The following is a 22,009-nucleotide window of genomic DNA, read 5'->3' as shown; positions in this document are numbered from 1 at the left end:
CTGGACTTACTGTTATGTTCTGCTACCAAAGCTAAGGAAAGAGAGGAGATCTGTCCCTACTATAAGACTCAGCTGAATCCCTACGATGTAACAGGGAACCTGATCCTGCGATCAGACCTGCTAAAGTCCTAATCTAGTCTGTACGGAGACCTATAGATTTGGGGAGGGAATCCCTACAAGTACTAAGGACTGGGAGGAATATGGGACACCTCCTAACAGAAATAGTAGCAGACAGACGAACAAACAAAATAGATAGAACCTAGAGGTCCGTAGACCAAGCAAACTAACAGAGTTAGATACAGAGCACAGGCTAGCTAGAAAGTAGATATACAATGAAGTCCAGCAAAGCCAGAAGGGCGGAGCAGGATTAAATAGGCCAACAAGGTCATGTGACCAGCAAAGGAAAAAAAACCTAACAGCAAGGTTCTAACAGTGGAACTGTGAAACCATACTGGGATGTCGGGCCTACACAAGACTATTTTCAACAGATATATTTTTGTGTCACAACAGTCAGGAGACACTACTGTTTTTCTTTACGGAAAAAACTACCAAAACCTGAATAATAGAGATTTTTTACCGTGGGATGGCAAAACCACAGTTATTGTTTACTGGGGTATACCACACTTTTTTAAATAGAGATATTTGCGGCTGAACAGTGAGCGACACACTCAAACTGCTTTTTTTTTTAGATACCAAAGGCCCAAAACTGGATAGTACAGCGATTTGACCCGTGGAACTGCGAAACCACACTGGGATGTCAGGCCTACACAAGACTATTTTCAACAGATATATTTTTGTGTCACAACAGTCAGGAGACACTACTGTTTTTCTTTACGGAAAAAACTACCAAAACCTGAATAATAGAGATTTTTTACCGTGGGATGGCAAAACCACAGTTATTGTTTACTGGGGTATACCACACTTTTTTAAATAGAGATATTTGCGGCTGAACAGTGAGCGACACACTCAAACTGCTTTTTTTTTTAGATACCAAAGGCCCAAAACTGGATAGTACAGCGATTTGACCCGTGGAACTGCGAAACCACACTGGGATGTCGGGCCTACACAAGACTATTTTCAACAGATATATTTTTGTGTCACAACAGTCAGGAGACACTACTGTTTTTCTTTACGGAAAAAACTACCAAAACCTGAATAATAGAGATTTTTTACCGTGGGATCGCAAAACCACAGCTATTGTTTACTGGGGTATACCACACTTTTTTAAATAGAGATATTTGCGACTGAACAGTGAGCGACACACTCAAACTGTTTTTTTTTTAGATACAAATGGCCCAAAATGGATAATACAGAGGTTTGAACCGTGGAAGTGTAAAACAACACTTCTGTTTCTCTAGCCTACACCAGACTATTTTCAACAGTTATATTTGTGTCTGAAAAATCAGAGACACGCTTTTTTTTTTCAGGGGGGGGGGGGGGGGCGACACACCAAAAGGTTAATAAGACGGGTATTTGTACAGTGTGAAGGAGGAAAAAAAAAGGAGGATTTAGATGAAAAAAAAAGGATTTTTCCTGGCCCCCGACACCTGGTGCTAAGTCTAGCAATTTCAGCAACAGGAGCACACAGGACTGTAATGCAGCGTTTGCTGGTATAACCACTGTGTCTCCTATACAGCCTGCCTGCCTGGTATCTGGGATGGATATTAGTCCTGAAAAGGACTGTTTGTTTGTTCTGGCAGCCTTTACAGACCCTACACTAACTATTTCGCAGTTTATATCTCTCCCTAAATCAGCAGCGCTGTCCCTACACTGTCTAATGCGGAGCGACTGTGTCCAAGATGGCGGCGCCCCGTTTTAAATACTCGAGGTGACGCTGTGCGGCCAGCCAATCACTGTAATGCCCACTACCAACATGGCTGCAGCATTACAGTGACTGTCTGGCAATCCCTGCATGTTCATTGGCTCTGTAAAGAGCGCCAAACATGCAGGGCGGAGACCTGAGCTCCCGCCCGAGTAACCCGGAAATGCTCGGTGCTCGCCGAACATCCCGAGTAGCGTGATGCTCAGGCGAGTACCGAGCAGTGTCGAGCATGTTCGCTCAACACTAGTAAACACCGTAACGAGAAAAAAAATAGAAATGCCAGAATTACTTTTTTTTGGCCGCCGCAACATTGCAATAAAATGCAATAAGAGGCTATCAAGACATTGTTTCTACCCCACAATGGTATCAGTAAAACATCAGCTGAGGGCGCAAAAAATAAGCCGTCATACAGCCCATATCCCAAAAAAATCTATTGAATAAAAAATCAAACAAACTATACTTGTTTGGTAATCATATTGACCTTGAGGATCATATTGCCAGCTCAGTTTTACTGCATAGTGAATATGGTAGATAAAAAAAAAAAAAAACAATTGTGAAATTGCATTTTTTTGCAATTTCATCTCACTTGGAATTTTTTCCAGTGAATCATATGATAGAATGAATGTTGTCATTCTAAAGCAAAAACAAGCCCTCATACGGCTATATTAACAGAAAAATAAAAGAGTTATGGCTCTTGAAAGAACAGTTAGGAATAAACAAATAAAAAAACGAAATTTGGCCGCGGCGTGAACGAGTTAATACTCAAGTTTAAAAAAAGCAATATACAGTAAAAACGTACACAACATCCAACTAAAAACCATCTTATGTCCCAATATCATTAACAATACGATAGGCATGGGGAAGAGGAGCATCATCACCGCCAATTTACAGGAGTTCTGTGCCATACACCCAAAAACAGTAAATGTAAATAAAGAATGAATAGTGTATGAGAGGCACCAGTAACCAAGAATAAATGGGAGCATGAGGCAGTCAGCAAAAATTGGTGTGATAATCATGGTGAACAAAAAGTCATTATTTCCCTCTAATGTTCATTTTAAGAGGTTCCCCACTTCTAGACAACCCCATTTTTGAATGCTAAGGTGTCCAAGATAATATAAAAGAAAAACATGTACCTCCTGGAAAAAAAAAACATTTAAAAGGCAAAAAAAGGGGAAATGTTTTTTGCTTAATATCAGATCTCCATAAAATTACATGTATGGATGAGAACTGACTCCCTATCAGCCAAAAATAGGGCTGGACACAGTGATATCAATACAAGGCTTACAACATAAGTAGCCAAATATACGTCCATCTACTAATTTGAATCGAGGTTTGTCCTTTAAGGGCTCACATGCCTGTGGTGATTGTTCCATTTGCCAATTTATGCCATCCATTTACACATTTGTAAATCCCACAGATCAAAGGGAGTTTCCACTCAAGAAACATATCAACTTCTGCTCTAAGAACGTGGTGTGCGTGCTAACCTGCCCGTGAGATGCTCTATGTGGGTCAAACCAAAAAACATGAGAAATTGGGGAAACCCCTGTCTTCTATAGCTACACATTTTTTGCATCATCATCAATGCAGAGTAAGTGGGACTACTGGATCGGATCTTGTTCCTATTAACATCAGGGGCGGTGATACTGTCCCTTCACTTTTACATCAGGAGTCCCATTGGATTTATAAGCTGACTGTGTCTCCCCCGAGGGTATAAAAGAGGACCTACTATTCACAGGATTTTTTTTTATAAAAGACAATAGCTATTATCTTTTGCATATACGCTTTTTTTCTTCATATTTTTAATGTATTTTATATCATATATTTTTTATATACTGTTATATGTTTTCTATTTTTTCTTTTTAGATTTCCTTCTTAAAGGTTCACCAACACTCACTCTGTTTTCCACTTCTTGGATTATGCTTATTCTTTGGACCCATCCAAGCATCTTCACTCACCCACTTCTGCACAATTGGACCCTATGAATATGTATTGGATATAATGTTCATATTATTTAACAAGCTTGCACTTTGGCACTCTTTAGTACACAGTACTTAGTTCTATGTACAAGTAATTGTTCATTTTTGGCTCTTTAATCATATCACTATATTTATTATTTTTATTTTCAATTTTTAAGTCATTCTTTTTTCATATTTATTTCGCATATACAGCGGGTGAAATAAGTATTGAACACGGCACCAATTTTCTAAGTAAATATATTTCTAAAGGTGCTATTGATGTGAAATTCTCAGACATCAGTAACAACCCATTGAATCCACACAGATGTCCATAAATTAAGTTATGTGTAATAATGAGAAATGACATGGAAAAGTATTAAACACATGAAGAAAGAGAGGTGCAAAAAGCCACGGAAAGTCATGACACCAGCTGAAATCTATCAGTAATTAGAAAGCAATCCTGCCGCTAAGTGAAAAATAATATCCCTATAAGCTTTCCTTTTTGGCTTATAGGGAGTCTGTTCTGATCTCCATAAACATTATTCTATGGAGATCTGATTTTGAGCAAAAAACTTATTCCCTTTTTTGCCTTTTAAATGTTTTTAATGACTTTTTGTTCACCATGATTATCTAATAAAACATCTCGCCAATTTTTGCATGCTGACTGCCTCATACTCTCATTTTTGGTTACTAGTGCCTCTCATACACCATTCTTTCCTTCTTTACAAATATGATAGACACATTCAATGCACTAAATTATAAATAAATGACCAGTGATCTATATTATAAAGAACACTTGCATACCAAGATCCCCTAATCCAATACCACTAGAATAGGTAAAATAAAGTGGTCTATGATACAGAACAGAGATCTTACACTTAGTCAGGTAAATGGGCCGCCCATACAAAAAAATAATAATTTGATGGGCTGCATTCTTTGCCAGACAAGATGACATTTTCAGTTATACCATTTTTTTTATATACATCTTTTGTATAAAAAAAAGTTTGCATTTTTTTATTTGTGTTTTTCATATAGGTTTTAACATAAATCAGCATTTTTAGTGACAAAATATTTTTCCGTTATTTTCATATTTTATTTTGCTTTTGTTTTATTTTTTTTTCCTTTTATTATCCACATATAATATTATTTTCTTATAACTGGCCTCATATAATAATTCTAGCCACCATGCTGTAATAATGTGTCCATCCTGTAATAATGTCCCCCATCCTGCTACTCTTCACATACATTCAGCTGAAAATCACAATCTTCTTCCCTGTTCATACTAGGAAAATCCCTGATTGGACACTGATTTGTCCCTGCCTGACCGCAGAGGTTGGCATCCTAAGATTATGATATGAATTGAATGGGAGACGGATCTGCAGTACACCGCGGCGGCCACTACCACATGATGGCGGTGCCCCGCAGGTGAGCACTGCCAGCCGGCGGCCGCCGCCGCTGGCACCAATAACAGCTGATCGGTGGGGGTGCCGGGTGCGGGACCGCAGCCGATCATACATTGATGCCCTATCCTACAGATAGGGCATCAATGTAATAGTAGTGGACAACCCCTTTAACTGCACCCTCACAATAGACAATGTGCAGCATTAAAGCAATAATAGCTATAGAATGAAATACACATAATATTAGAGGATAAGGAACAGGCCTATGAATGTGTCCACACAGTTACACAGGAAAACGGAGGAAATTAAGCAGAACCAAAAAAAGAAACGGAAGATGTGGAAACCTCCCAGACCCCAAACGTAAAAGAAAGGGTGCTGTGGAGGAAGACACACAAGCAAACCGCAGGAAAGCAACAGAGATTAACAACGCAGATAAGCAGATAATACACCCATCAATCTTGAAGTATAGCCAGCAAAGAAGGCAGGTGCATGGTGAGTATAAATAGCCCCTCCCAAGATGTGATAGGACAGAACTAAATAGGGAAGTGAGAGACACCTGAATAGAAGCAAACCAAAGAAAGGAAAGAAAAGACAAAAGAACCATCATCAGCTGGACAGAGACCAAACAAGCTGTGGCTCAGTAGAGAGGGAAACTGACCACGCAGCAAGAGGCCAGCGGATTGAGTCCCAAAGGTGAGGCATGACAACATATATAGATCTCAATAGTACATGTGAAAAAGAGAACTTTTGTAACATATTTTATCAAAGAATCCACTTTTTTTTCTTCTTGCTATCCAATACACAAAATTCTCAATTCATGGGTAAAATTTGTCTTCAGGGAATATAATGTAGATTTTCCCATTACGGAAATAGAAGATGGCAGTTGTGCCCATTCTGTGGAGAACTGTAACTGTCATTTTCGGGGAACTTGCAGCAGAATATCTGTGTCTCACCCAACTCTTCCCTCCTCTCCAGAGGAATTTAAGTGCACCAACTGTCATCTGTTATCTCAATAATATGAAAGTATGTCTTCACTGAATACAGATTTTACTCATGAATTGAGAGTAAAAGATCAGTCCAGGAGCAGAAAGAAGCAGATTTCTCTGATAAGATTTATTACAAAGTTGTTTTTTTCATTTGTACTCTTGATTTATTAAATAAAAATTAAAATTCCGTTTAAATAAGGACAAAAGGAAGTAAGCACCATGTTTGCCAGATACATTGGACATGGATACTTAGAGGGAAAATAAATAGAGCAAAGATCAATGTAGGAGATGCACTGAACAATATTTTTCCCAATAGTTTCTATATACACTGCTCAAAAAAATGAAGGGAACATTCAAATAACACATCCTAGATCTGAATGAATGAAATATTCTCATTGAATACTTTGTTATGTATAAAGTTAAATGTGCTGACTCCAAAATCACACAAAAATCATCAATGGAAATCAAATTTATTAACCAATGGAGGCCTGGATTTGGAGTCACCCCCAAAATTAAAGTGGAAAAACACACTACAGGCTGATCCAACTTTGATGTAATGTCCTTAAAACAAGTCGAAACGAGGCTCAGTATTGTGTGTGGCCTCCATGTGCCTGTATGACCTCCCTACAACGCCTGGGCATGCTCCTGATGAGGTTGCGGATGTTTTCCTGTGGGATCTCCTCCCAGACCTGGACTAAAGCATCCGCCAACTCCTGTACAGTGTGTGGTGTAACATGACGTTGGTGGATGGAGGGAGACATGATGTCCCAGATGTACTCATTCGGATTAAGGTCTGGGGAATGGGCGGGCTAGTCCATAGCTTCAGTGCCTTTATCTTGCAGGAACTGCTGACACACTGCAGCCACATGAGGTCTGGCATTGTCCTGAATTAGGAGGAACCCAGGGCCAACCGCACCAGCATATGGTCTCACAAGGGGTGTGAGGATCTCATCTCGATACCTAATGGCAGTCAGGCTACCTCTGGCGAGCACATGGAGGGCTGTGCGGACCTCCAAAAAAATGCCACCCCACACCATTACTGACCCACTGCCAAATCGGTCATGCTGAAGGATGTTGCAGGCAGCAGATCGCTCTCCATGACGTCTCCAGACTCTGTCACATCTGTCACATGTGCTCAGTGTGAACCTGCTTTCATCTGTGAAGAGCACAGAGCACCAGTGGCGACTTTGCCAATCATGTTGTTGTGTGGCAAATGCAAAGCGGCCTGCACGGTGTTGGGCTGTGAGCACAACCCCCATCTGTGGACGTCGGGCCCTCATACCACCCTCATGGAGTCGGTTTCTAACCGTTTGTGCAAACACGTGCACATTTGTGGCCTGCTGGAGGTCATTTTGCAGGGCTCTGGCATTGCTCCTCCTGTTCCTCCTTGCACAAAGGCGGAGGTAGCGGTCCTGCTTCTGGGTTGTTGCCCTCCTACGGCCCCCTCCACGTCTCCTGGTGTACTGGCCTGTCTCCTGGTAGCACCTTCAGCCTCTGGACACTAGGCTGACAGACACAGCAAACCTTCTTGCCACAGCTCGCATTGATGTGCCATCCTGGATGAGCTGCACTACCTGAGCAACTTCTGTGGGTTGTAGAGTCCGTCTCATGCTACCACGAGTGTGAAAGCACAACCAACATTCAAAAGTGACCAAAACATCAGCCACAAAGCATTGGCACTAAGATGTGGTCTCACCTGCAGAACCACTTCTTTATTGAGGGTGTCTTGATAATTGCCAATAATTTCCATCTATTGTCTATTCCATTTGCACAACAGCATGTGAAATTGATTGTCAATCAGTGTTGCTTCCTAAGTAGTGTTGAGCCACCCCCGTAGTGTTCGAGTTCGGTTCGGTTCGTCGAACACCCGTGTGTTCGCCGAACTGTTCGTCGAACTGTTCGTCGAACACCTTCGAACACCGTTAAAACCAATGGCAGGCAAACAAAAACACATAGAAACACATAGAAAACACCTTCAAAGGTGTCCAAAAGCTGACAAACTGCTCAGAAGACATAACTAACACATGGAAAAGTGACAAGTACAAATAGTCATGCGAAAATAAAAGAGGTGGAGGAGTAAAAGGAGGGGGAGACACAGATATAGGCATGTCATGCCCTTCTAAAATCCAAAAAGTGAGAAGCCGACACGGCCAGTCCGCTCCTGCCCGTGCCACCTCCGTGTCGCCGGGTTTGTGCCAGAGCCGCGGTGAACCCTGACGGCCAGCCCCCCTCTCCCAATACTGGTGCCTGTCCGCTGGTGGGTCGAGCGAGCCCCCCTGTGGTGGAGGCAGCTCTAAGCTTTTTAATTTAAATTGTCTCTCTAATTTGAATGAATACACTTTAAATCCATTTACAAGGATCTATTGGAGGGCAAGTCTCATGCCAGCAGCCGCGGTAATTCCAGCTCCAGTAGCGTCCACTAAAGCTGCTGCAGTTAAAAAACTTTTATAAGGATCGAGCTCGGCTGTCCACCGCAAGGCATCCTACTGCCAGTCCCAGCCCCTATGCCTTGGGGTGCCTCCTGATGCTCTTCACTAAGTATCCCATGGTCCCGAAGCATTTCCTTTGAAAAAATTAAGTGTCTAAACTACAGGTGGTGCAGCTTGCTTAACAGCCGGGATAATCCGCTCACTAGCAGACACTGCTACTAGGCACAAAGTATTTCCTGGGCTAGATGCAGTTAAAAATTTGTAATTAGATACTCTCGTTGGATGCTGAGAAAGCATTCCATAGAGTCTCCTGGCACGCCATATATGATTCTCTTAAAAAGCTTGGGGTAGGGGTCTAGGGGACCCTTTTATAGCCAAAATCACGGCCCTGTATCGCAATACGTCACCTAGGCTGAAGATAAATGGAACTGTAGCACCCTGAGGGCTCGGTTGCTACAGACGTATTGCACCTCACCCAGAGGTGTGATATCTCACTCTCAGGTAAGGATGGAGTGTGGATCAGGACCCGACACCTGCATGCATTACACCACATTGCCGTGGGGCAGGGCGACCAATATGCCCCTGAGATGGGCACGACAGTCCCTGTCCCTGGCTGGAGTGGGGGGAGGGAACACTGAGGAAGGGGAACCCTGTAGTGCAGGAGCAGGGAGGAAGCAGTTCCTGGGTGCATTGAGAAGGGAGTATAAAAGGTGGACACCATCTTAGTTCAGTGCAGAGAAGTCTGAGCAGAAGTGGCAGGGAGCAGGGGCTCTGCATGAGCTCTGCTCCGGAGGCGGGCCTAGTAACAGAGGCCCAGGCCTGGAAGAGGGAGAAGGAAGGAAGAGGAGCGGAGAAGGCTCCAGGAACGAGGAATGAAGGGATCCCAGGGGTGCGGACGGGCGAGTCGCCACCGCACGCCCGAATCCACCTGCGTGGAGGGGTCAGGCCAAAGGGGGAGACCGGTCCCCGAACTAGTGGAGGCAGGAAACGACTCTCAGCTAGAAACCGGAGGCTCTGACATTTTATGTGGCGCAGCCCCTCGCTACACCCGCTAGGAAGGCACCACATAGGGTCAGGGAAACTGGCGCCAAGTTTACCAAGAGGAGGCCCGAGGCAGCCGGACAGAAGTGTTGGTAAGAAAGGCCAGACAAAGGACACACAAAGGGGGTCCTGTGAAGTGCTCCAAAGTTATCTGGGAGTTGTCTGAGCCCCTCACCTGGTGAGCACAGTACGACGTGGGCAGCCGTTACCTGCAGACGTGGTCTGGATAATAAGAACTGTGAGTAAAGGCCCTGGACTGCATCACTGACTCCGTGTCGTTACTGCTGCTGCCCTGCACCATCACCCCCATCCTCCGCATACACTGCCCTGAGGCTATACTCCTCCCGTGGGGAGTTATGCTACGCTCTGCTGCACCCACAACACCAGCCTCAGCGGTCTGCCCTGTAGCAGCGGTTCACTCTGACCGCAATCCACGGGTGGCGTAGTCGGACATTTAAACATCAAAACCACATAAATAGTTCCGCCACTGGTTTGACCGCCCTGAGCCACGGAACCGGGTCGCCGCCACGAAGACTACAACCACCAGCATCCACCAAAAAGGGTCCGGCTCCGGGTGTCCCAAGGCCCAGGGGGTGCGTCAGAACATTTTCATCACCTTTCACAATCACCAATGGGACAAGGCAGGGATGTCCTCTGTCCCCTCTCTTATACATCCTAGTGACGGAGCACCTGCTCTCATCAATTCGCCATAACCCCAATATTAGGTGGATTGAGGTGGGAGGCACCGAGTACAAGTGCTCTCTATTTGCTGATGATGTCCTAGTATATATCACTCAATCACATATATCCATCCCTGCTGTTATGGCTGAAATAGATCACTTTGTTACATGGTCAAATTTTAAAATCAATGCAGCGAAGTCTGAGGCCCTCGATGTCTCCCTCCCCAAATCCATATAGGATTCCATCCAGTCCAACTTTCCCTTTGCCTGTCCCTCACAGGGTATCAAATACTTAGGAATTCCTATTCATAGAGACCTCTCCCATCTATGTTATCTTAATTTTGGGCCCTTTATTGAACAACTCCATACAGACCACGGTTGGCAAGTTAGAACTGTAAGATTCACTACGTGAACCGCTGGTGTTTTGTGGAAAAGCACATGTACACTGCGTTCCAAATTATTATGCAAAAAGTGTTTAGGAGTGATAAGGGAAGAATTTGTTTGTTTGTCAGTTAAACTCATTGATGGTGATGTGTGTCAGGGCTCTTTATATCACTGTAAGCAATTGCAGACACCTGTGCTAATTAGTTTGGCAAGTGTGTCCAATGAAAGGCAAGACTACTTAAGAAGGCTCTCTCACATTATTAAGCAGCCTACATTTTCTGCCAAAATGGGAAAGAAAAAGGATGTGTCGGCTGCTGAGAAGCAACAAATTGTGGAGTGTTTAGGTCAAGGCATGACTACAATCAACATTGTGCGATGATCAGGATGAAGTGTCTTGGCAATCAAGAAGTATGTAGCTGATTCACAGTACACACGTGTGCGTGCTGATAAGGGCAAATTGAGGACTCTTTCCTACAGGCAATTACGTCAGGTTGAAAGAGCAGCGGCCAAAAAGCCTTGTCATAGCAGCAGACAAGTTTTTGAAGCTGCTTGTGCCTCCAACGTCCCCCGAACAACAAGATGCAGGGTCCTTCAGAGGTTTGCAGCTGTGCATACGCCATCCTGTCGACCTCCTCTATCCACTTCACACAAGCAGAAACGGCTCCAGTGGGCCATACATTACATGAAGACTGATTTCAAAACAGTTTTGTTCACGGATGAGTGCCGTGCAGCGCTCGATGGTCCAGATGGATGGAGTGGAGGATGGCTGGTTGATGGACACCCCACGCAAACACGGCTACAGCGCCAACAAGGAGGAGGTGGAGTAATGTTTTGGGCTGGAATCATGGGGAGAGAGATTGTCGGCCCCTTTAGGATCCCTGAAGGCGCTAAAGATGAACTCCATAATGTATGTGGATTTTCTCAAACAGCACTTCCTGCCATGGTTCAAGAAGAAGAACCGTGTATTTCACAGCAAGATCATTTTTCTGCATGATAATGCACCATCTCATACTGCACATAAAACATCTGCATCTCTGGCTGATATGGGCATAAAAGGGGACAAACTTATGGTGTGACCCCCATGCTCCCCTGACCTCTACCCCATTCAGAACCTTTGGAGCATCATTAAAAGGAGTGTCTATGATGGCGGGAGGCAGGTCACATCTAAGCAACAGCTCTGGGAGGGTATTCTGTCCTCATGCAAAACAATTGAAGCAGAAACCATCCAAAACCTGACAAATTCAATGGACGAGAGAGTTCAGAAGCTCCTTTCGAACAAGGGGTCCTATGTGAAAATGTAACATCACCTAGAATAAAGTTTTGAGTTGAAAACTGTTTGATTTCAGTTTCTAACAACCTGCTAATGCTTATAATTTCAAAAATGACCATTTTTTTGGTCTTTATTAAAATGAAAAGGTTGATCGAAAAGTTTGGGGGATCTAAGAGTGTGGCAACCCAGTAGTCATGATTACTTCGAATTCTGACAATATGAGGGTCATGCTGCAGGTAGTGCAGCAAGAAGGCACTTATGTGTCTTGCGCATCTCGGAGCCCCAAAATTATTTTCCGGGCTAGATGCAGCTAAAAATTATTTTTAATTTTAAATCTGGTGAAGCTTTAGTATAGATGGCCTAATAGGATCAGTGCTGCACACTGCTACAAAGCCCAAATTATTTTCCAGTCAAGATGCAGATAAACATGATTAGTAATTTGAAAGCTTAAAACGGTTGGTAGGGTGATTTTAACCAATCATCAAGCTTTTACTCTCCCCAGGATGACACAGGGGTAGAAAAGTCGTTTCGGATCCATGATTTGTTCATCTTTATGAACGTGAGTCTGTCTACATTATCAGTGGAGAGCCGCGTGCGCTTATCTGTCAGCACACCACCAGCAGCGCTGAACACACGTTCAGACAGAACGCTGGCTGCGGGGCATGACAAGATCTCCAAGGCGTAAGTGGCTAGCTCCGGCCATTTATCCAGATTGGAAGCCCAAAAAGAGCAAGGGTCCAGTGACACAGTCGTGGCTTCAATGTTTACTTGGAGATACTCCTGTACCATCGTCTCTAGGCGTTGACTATGTGTCAGACTTCTTGTCTCCTGTGGCCTTGCAAAGGATGGGCTAAAAAAGTGGTGAAATGATTCCGCAAAATTGATGTTACCAGCAGATACTGTGGTTCTGTTACGGTTTGAGTGCTGAACACTTGACGGTCCCACGGTTGGCAAGTTGGAACTGTGAGATTCACTACGTGCACCACTGGTATTTTGTGGAAAAGCACATGTAAGATTCTGCAACAGTCTCTGCTGATACTCCTGCATGCGTGCATCCCTTTCTATGGCAGGAATAATTTCTGCAAATTTACTTTTGTACCGGGGATCTAACAGTGTGGCAACCCAGTAGTCAGGATTATTTCTAATTCTCACAATTTGAGGGTCATGTTGCAGGTAGTGCAGCAAGAAGGCACTCATGTGTGTTGCGCATCCAGGAGCACCAAGTCCCTGTTGTGTTGGTGGCGAGGTAACAATCATGCTTCCTTCCTCTGTCCTCTCCCCCCAACCTCGCACAACAGAAATGTGATCAAGGTCTCCCTCATCTGATGAGTCTTCCATCAGTTCGTCCTCCACTTCTTCCTGGGCTCCTGCACCTTCCTCACTAGTTTGGCTGCTACCATGCGCCCTGGTAAAACCATCTCCCCCACCCTCACATGCCTGCCGCCTTGGTGCTGCCGACCGTCTGGACCTTGCAGATGTTAGCCCTTCCGCATACAACTCCTCCTCCTCTACTTCCTCCACCTCCTCTTGTGCCACCACCTGACTCCGAATTCTGTTTAACATGTGCTCCAGCATGTAAATCACCGGAATAGTCATGCTGATAATGGCATCGTCAGCACTAAACATCTTCGTCGCCATTTCAAAACTGTGCAGAAGGGTGCATAGGTCCCTGATCTGAGACCACTCCTCCAGCGTGATTTGCCCCACCTCTGAATCTCGTTGGCCCAGGCTATACGTCAGAACGTATTGCACCAGGGCTTGTCGGTGCTACCACAGTCGCTGCAACATGTGCAGAGTTGAATTCCACCGGGTAGGCACATCGCATTTTAGCCGGTGAAGTGGCAGGCCCAACGACTTCTGTAGAGATGTAAGTCGCTGAGCTGCGGGATGCGAACGGCGGAAGTGAGCACACAGTGACCGTGCCCTCTGCAGAAGGCCATCTAGTCTGGGATAGTGGGCTAAAAATTGCTGGACAACCAGGTTCAACACGTGAGCCATACAAGGCACGTGTGTGACATTGCCCCGGCGAAGGGCCGCACCCAGGTTTGCAGCATTGTCGCACACGGCCTTCCCTGGTTTCAGGTCCAGTGGAGACAACCATTCATGAAATTGGTTCTCCAGAGCTGACCACAACTCCTCAGCTGTATGACTCACATTTCCCAGACATTTCAATGTAAAAACCGCCTGATGACGTTGAGCCCTACTGCCAGCATAGTAAGGAGGTGTGCAGGATCCCTTCTGCGCAGTTAGAAAGCTTGTGGCATGACCAGACAGGCTTTGGGTGCAGGTGGAAGACCGAGAGGAGGTTGAGGAGGCAGAAGCAGTGGAGGAACTTTGACATAAAGAGGATTGACGCACAACTCGTGGGGACGGCAAGACTTGGACAGCAGCCCCTTGTCCTGCTGTCACCATAGTTACCCAGTGCCCAGTCAGCGACATGTAACGCCCCTGTCCATGCCTACTCGTCCAAGTGTCTGTGGTGAAATGCACCCTGTCACACACAGAGTTTCTCAAAGAAGCGGTGATGTTGTGTGCGACATGCTGGTGGAGCGCAGGCACACCTTTCTTTGAGAAGTAGTGCCGACTGGGCATCTGGTACTGGGGCACTGCGACGGACATAAGGTCTCGAAAATCCTCTGTGTCCACCAGGCGGAAAGGCAGCATTTCTGTAGCCAAGAGCTTGCAGATGGTGAAATTCAACCTCTTAGCTTTCTCATGGCTAGGAGGAAATGGTCTTTTACTTGTCCACATCTGAGGGACCGAGGGCTGGCTATTGTGCTTAGACGGGGTTGATAAGGGTGTCCCCGGCAAACTGCCGGTCTGTGAAGAAGATGCAGGCGGACATGTTAGGTTGCCTTGATCCAAAGGTGGTGCTATCGATGTCGGACAGCGCTCAACACCAGCTGGTGTTACCACCTCCAAAGAAAATGATGACCTGCCAATCACGCTGGCTGTTGCGGGTAAAGAGGTGGCAGGTCTGCGCCCCAAAACAGGTGTGACTGCTGTCCCCCCAGTCACAGAGGATGAAGAGGCCGCGGATGCACAAGATATGGCAGACGGTGATTGGCCCGGCCGGCTAGGCCGCATTGTAGCACACTGAGCTTCCCACTGCAACTTATGCTTCATGTCCATGTGCCGGTTCATGCATGAAGTACTCAAACTATGTATTTTTTGGCCTCTACTTAGCTTTTGCTGACAAATGTTACAGATAACACGAGTTGGGTCATCTTTATCGATCTGAAAAAATGCCCAGGCTATGCAAGGCTTAGCACCCATGCGACCTGAAGAGCCACCACGACTTGTGGTGAGAGGCAGAGTTGTGTTTGAGGATGCAGTTGTTGACGTGCTTCCAGTACTACGTCTCTGTCCAGGAAGGCGCAACCTGACCTCGTCGTCACTAGCATCTTCCTCCACCTCCTCTGCTGACCTCATCTCTTGGCTGACTGTGGGTTGACAGTAAGTGGGATCTCCAACCTCATCATCATCACCCTGTGCGTTATCACACCCGTCGTCCTCAGAGCCAACCTGTTCCTGCCCTGACAAAAAACTAAAGTTGTCGCTCCAATCAGGTATTTGAGTCTTATCATCGTCTTCCTCATTGTCTCCACCAACAGGAGTTACAGTTTGGGAATGAGGGTCTACATTATGGTCAGAACCTTCTGCGTCTGGTCCTGGATCCGACTCATAAAGATTCTGGGCATCAGTGCAGATCATTTCCTCGTCTGGATTCACAGAAGCGCTGGAGTCGACCTCTGATTCCCAGGCTATAGTATGAGTAAACAGCTCTGCAGACTCAACCATCTGTTCTACCTCATACTCAGACGGGCAGCTGGAGATTTGGGAGCTGTGAGGAAGCAAGTGCGATTTGGGTGACACCTTTGAGGACTGGAGTATTTGTGATGTTGAAGTTGATGTGGAGGAGAGCCCACTTAAAGGAGCACTTGATATCCGTTGAAGCACCTGCTGTTTTTGTGCCTCATCTGGAATTTGTAGCGATTGGCGTGGCCGTAAGAAAGGGATCTTATCACATTGTCCGCTAAAAGAAGTAGACATTTTAGTTTGGCTGGAAGATGGTCTTTCTTCTGCAGATGTTACTGTTGCTTTAACACCTACCCCACGGACACAACCTTTTTTCCCCTTCCCAACACGCCTATTCCCCTTTCCACCAGCAGCAGGCCTTTTTCCACTCATTTTGGTGGTTAACTAATTCACAACTCTGGAGTTGTTTGCACAAAAAAACAATGGATGGTAACCGAGCAGAGCTGAGTGGCCAAACTGTGGTATTAGGCCAAAACTATTGGCTGGGTTAGATGCAGAAAAAAATTATTTTGAATTTGCAACCTGATGGAGGTCAGTATAGATGGACTAATACAAATAGTCCCACACACAGCTAGAAGCCCAAATATTTTTTCAGAGGTACTGTAGATGCAGATAAAAATTAGTTTTAATTTGCAACCTGATGGAGGTCAGTATAGATGGACTAATAGAGAAAGTCCGACACACTACTAGAAGGCCAAATATTTTTTCAGAGGTAGATGCAGAAAAAAATATATTCAGTTTGCAACCTGATGGAGGTCAGTATAGATGGACTAATACAAATAGTCCCACACACAGCTAGAAGCCCAAATATTTTTTCAGAGGTACTGTAGATGCAGATAAAAATTATTTTTAATTTGCAACCTGATGGAGGTCAGTATAGATGGACTAATAGACCAAGTCCCACACACTGCTAGAAGCCCAAATATTTTTTCAGAGCTAGATGCAGAAAAAAATTATTTTTAATTTGCAACCTGATGGAGGTCAGTATAGATGGACTAATAGACCAAGTCCCACACACCGCTAGAAGCCCAACTATTTTTTCAGAGCTAGATGCAGAAAAAAATTATATTCAATTTGCAACCTGCTGGAGGTCAGTATAGAAGGACTAATAGAACAAGTCCCACACACTGCTAGAAGCCCAAATATTTTTTCAGAGCTAAATGAAGAAAAAAATTATTTTTAATTTGCAACCTGATGGAGGTCAGTATAGATGGACTAATAGACCAAGTCCCACACACTGCTAGAAGCCCAAATATTTTTTCAGAGCTAGATGCAGAAAAAAATTATTTTTAATTTGCAACCTGATGGAGGTCAGTATAGATGGACTAATAGACCAAGTCCAACACACCGCTAGAAGCCCAAATATTTTTTCAGAGCTAAATGAAGAAAAAAATTATTTTTAATTTGCAACCTGATGGAGGTCAGTATAGATGGACTAATAGACCAAGTCCCACACACTGCTAGAAGCCCAAATATTTTTTCAGAGCTAGATGCAGAAAAAAATTATTTTTAATTTGCAACCTGATGGAGGTCAGTATAGATGGACTAATAGACCAAGTCCCACACACTGCTAGAAGCCCAAATATTTTTTCAGAGCTAGATGCAGAAAAAAATTATTTTTAATTTGCAACCTGATGGAGGTCAGTATAGATGGACTAATAGACCAAGTCCCACACACTGCTAGAAGCCCAAATATTTTTTCAGAGCTAGATGCAGAAAAAAATTATTTTTAATTTGCAACCTGATGGAGGTCAGTATAGATGGACTAATAGACCAAGTCCCACACACCGCTAGAAGCCCAACTATTTTTTCAGAGCTAGATGCAGAAAAAAATTATATTCAATTTGCAACCTGCTGGAGGTCAGTATAGAAGGACTAATAGAACAAGTCCCACACACTGCTAGAAGCCCAAATATTTTTTCAGAGCTAAATGAAGAAAAAAATTATTTTTAATTTGCAACCTGATGGAGGTCAGTATAGATGGACTAATAGACCAAGTCCCACACACTGCTAGAAGCCCAAATATTTTTTCAGAGCTAGATGCAGAAAAAAATTATATTCAGTTTGCAACCTGATGGAGGTCAGTATAGATGGACTAATAGAATGATGCTATGCCCAAAAGATTTTACTTCACTAGGTGCAGTAAAAAAATTGGTATTCTATACACAGGTGTTATATCTTGCAACACAGATAGGCTACTCCACTGACTAACACACTCTGCAATAGGCCAAAAAGGATTAGCTTTGCTAGATTCAGCCAAATGCTGTGAAAAAAACTTGCACAGCACTGGCACAGACCTGCCTGGCAAAAACTGATAGGAACTGATGTAACCTAGTCCTGAAAAGGACTCCAATTACAATTAGTCTTTACTCCCACAACCTATCTATTTAAGAGCACAGACCTCCCTGATAAAAGTCGTAGGAAATGCTGTAACCTAGTCCTTAAAAGGACTGCAATCACAACTATTCCCTACTCCCAAGCTATCTGTATATTTGTGCGAAAATTGGCTTGAAATTAACAAGGTATAGCGCACACAGCAACAGCGGTGCCATCTAACACGCAGCTGCAGCAGTGAGAAAATGGTGGCGACGGGGAAAATGGCTTGGTTTTATAGGGCAAGGACATGTGACATACACTGCCAATGACACATGCCCTTGCTTGTGTGAAAAAAAGCACTTCGCTCCGTGTGTGCGCTGCTGATAGGCTGACAGATTGCACCTCCCCACTGCAAATGCGGGAAAGAGAAAAAAAAATGGAGATCTTCATTGTTCCTGCAGAGATCCATCCCCTGCCCCTCCCCCCACCCCGCTGTACACTCAAACTGCGTATTAACATTAATTTTCATCATTACTGAGAAAAAATCCAGTTATGATTTTGGTGCACGAACAGTTATTGAACATAACCTCGAACAGCCGAATTTTTCTCAAATTGTTCGTGTTCGCCGAACGGCTCGAACACCGCCCAAAACAGCTCGAATTTGAGATTGGCGAACAGTTCGAGTAGAACAACGCTCATCTCTATTCCTAAGTGAACAGTTTGATTTCACAGAAGTTTGATTTACTTGGAGTTATATTCTGTTGTTTAAGTGTTCCCTTTATTTTTTTGAGCAGTATATATATGGTCTATCAGAAAAGTAATAAATGCATCCCATGCATATACACATACATATAAACATAGAGACTTTTATGGTTTGATTGTTCAGAAGGCTAGAAGATTTTTTTTTGTTTTTCATCTTCCTATATTTTTTTATAGCTTTAACAAACATCGCTTTTTAAAGTAAATTTAATATATGAGGTCATGATGTTTAGTTGGCATCATTTTGCTATGCAGATTTTACCTTTATTTTACTTTTATAATAAATTTTGTTGTATATTAAAATGAAAAAAAATGCACAGTTTTTATGCCATTTACCAATAATGTGTTGAATGTGTGGGTTGCTATGATTACAGGGATACCAATATGTTCATGTAATTTACTGGTTTCTCACGCTTATTTAAAAAAGTGTATTACAAAAATTACATTATTATTTTAGCACCAATATTTTTTAGCAACTTTATTGAAGAAAGAAATTTCTGGCTTTTGTTCTTCAGCTTTTTTACCCACAAATGTATAGGCATGCAGATGTACTAGTAAATAACATTGTATTTCTATGTACCTGTAGAATATTCCTGCAAAGAAAAAGAATACCATTTAGATCTTTATGTAGAGAAAATTCTCATAAGCATACAGTGCAGCCTGTGGATCACTGTTTTTGTTTCTACCTTCCATGCTAATAGTTCCTGTGTTTGAGTCCTGCTTAAGACGAGTTTGAAGAAAAAGCAGTTAGCTTTGGCCTTGAAGGAGAGAGATGATGGAACACAGTCAGCAGAGAGGACGGTGAACTGTGATTGCTTTGAGACAATATATAGATGCAATGCCTTGTGAAAGTATTTGGCCTTGAACTTTTCTACCTTTTGCCACATTTCTGGCTTCAAACATAAAGATATAAAATTCTAATTTTTTTGGGAAGAATCAACAACAAGTGGGACACAATCGTGAAGTGGAACGAAATTTATTGGATATTTTAAACTTTTTAAAAAAATTAAAAACTGAAAAGTGGGGCGTGCAATATTACTTGGCCCCTTTACTTTCAGTGCAGCAAACTCACTCCAGAAGTTCAGTGAGGATCTCTGAATGATCCAATGTTGTCCTAAATGACTGGTAATGATAAATAGAATCCACCTGTGTGTAATCAAGTCTCAGTGTAAATGCACCTGCTCTGTGATAGTCTCAGGGTTCTGTTTCAAGTGCAGAGAGCATCATGAAGACCAAGGAACTCTGTGCTTAGCTTCACTCCTGACTTGAATCCTTTTCACTTGCAGGGGCGCTTCTGTGAGATACAGAACACACATACCACCTTTCTCTTCATCTCCAGCCAGACAGTAAACAACTTCCCCACAATTCTCCAGGGGCTCTGCTAAAACCCTCCCCTTCTCCTGTGACTGTGTTAACCCCTCTAGTTGCTGCATGCTTCTGGAGCACAACACTTCCTGTCTCCTGTGCTTGTGTTACTTCTAATAGTTGGTGAATGCTTTTAAAGCAACAGCACTACTTCCGCATGTCACACTCTGCAACAGCACTCCTTCTGCATGTCACACTTAAGATGACACCACTATTGTAAATGGCACATAATAGATGAGACCCTGTTATTGATTTTAGACGTTTCAGATAGCATCTCTCCACATTGAAACTTTCTAATAGATACTGTATGGATTCTTATACAGCAGACATTTTTATTACTTACTATAATTATTATTATTGGTGACGGTGTCCAAGCAATCAGTTTCTACAATATTTTGCTTTGATTTATTGTCTGCATTAGTTTCATGCCTAATTTCCTTACAAAGTAGCTGTGACTAAAGTACTACATAAGAGCAGCTGAAATCCCGCAGAGAACATTTTTGGAGGAAATTAATCATATACATACCTGGTTGAATGTGCAACCAACCCCACAGTCACTGAATCATTATGAATTATTGAGCCAAATGATCTGCAGTGCTATCACTCAAGCGGCAGGGAGGCATACCAGAACTGCATTTGTTCATCAACAGCTTCAGTTAGAAAAAAAATGCAAGCACCATAAGTCATGAATGTAAACATATTGCAGTGTTCAAAGCACACTTAAATATTATTAGTTAACTTAAACATGGTTAATTGTTATTATTATTACTCAACAACTCATTAATGCAGCATGTACAGTACCGCATTATCTAGGGTACAGAATGTAAAAAATATTGGTGTTCAGAACAATAGCTTAACCCCTTTACAACCCAAGGTGGTTTGCACGTTAATGACCAGGCCAATTTTTACAATTCTGACCACTGTCACTTTATGAGGTAATTACTCTGGAACGCTTCAACGGATCCCCCTGATTATGAGATTGTTTTTTCGTGACATACTGTACTTCATGATTGTGGTAAAATTTATTCGATATCACTTGTGTTTATTTGTGAAAAAAATGCAAATTTGGCAAAAATTTAGAAAATTTTGCAATTTTCAAAATATGAATTGGTATGCCCTTAAATCAGAGAGATACAGTACAGACCAAAAGTTTGGACACGCCTTCTCATTTAAAGATTTTTCTGTATTTTCCTGACTATGAAAATTGTACATTCACACTGAAGGCATCAAAACTATGAATTATCACATGTGGAATTATATACTTAACAAAAAAGTGTTAAAATATGTCTTTTATTCTAGGTTATTCAAAGTAGCCACCTTTTGCTTTGATGACTGCTTTGCACACTCTTGGCATTCTCTTGATGAGCTTCAAGAGGTAGTCACCGGAAATGGTTTTCACTTCACAGGTGTGCCCTGTCAGGTTTAATAAGTGGGATTTCTTGCCTTAAAAATGGGGTTGGGACTAGAGATGAGCGTTGTTCGACTCGAACTGTTCGCCAATCTCAAATTCGAGCTGTTTTGGGCGGTGTTCGAGCCGTTCAGCGAACACGAACGATTTGAGAAAAATTCGGCTGTTCGAGGTTATGTTCGATAACTGTTCGTGCACCAAAATCATAACTGGATTTTTTCTCAGTAATGATGAAAATTAATGTTAATACACAGTTTGAGTGTACAGCGGGGTGGGGGGAGGGGCAGGGGATGGATCTCTGCAGGAATAATGAAGATCTCCATTTTTTTTTCTCTTTCCCGCATTTACAGTGGGGAGGTGCAATCTGTCAGCCTA

Source organism: Phyllobates terribilis, unplaced genomic scaffold, assembly GCF_046119375.1.
Source record: "Phyllobates terribilis strain yellow unplaced genomic scaffold, ASM4611937v1 Scaffold_2__4_contigs__length_985480577, whole genome shotgun sequence".
Lineage (NCBI taxonomy): Eukaryota > Metazoa > Chordata > Amphibia > Anura > Dendrobatidae > Phyllobates > Phyllobates terribilis.
The sequence above is the reverse complement of the archived record's forward strand: the minus strand, read 5'-3'. Positions refer to the sequence as shown.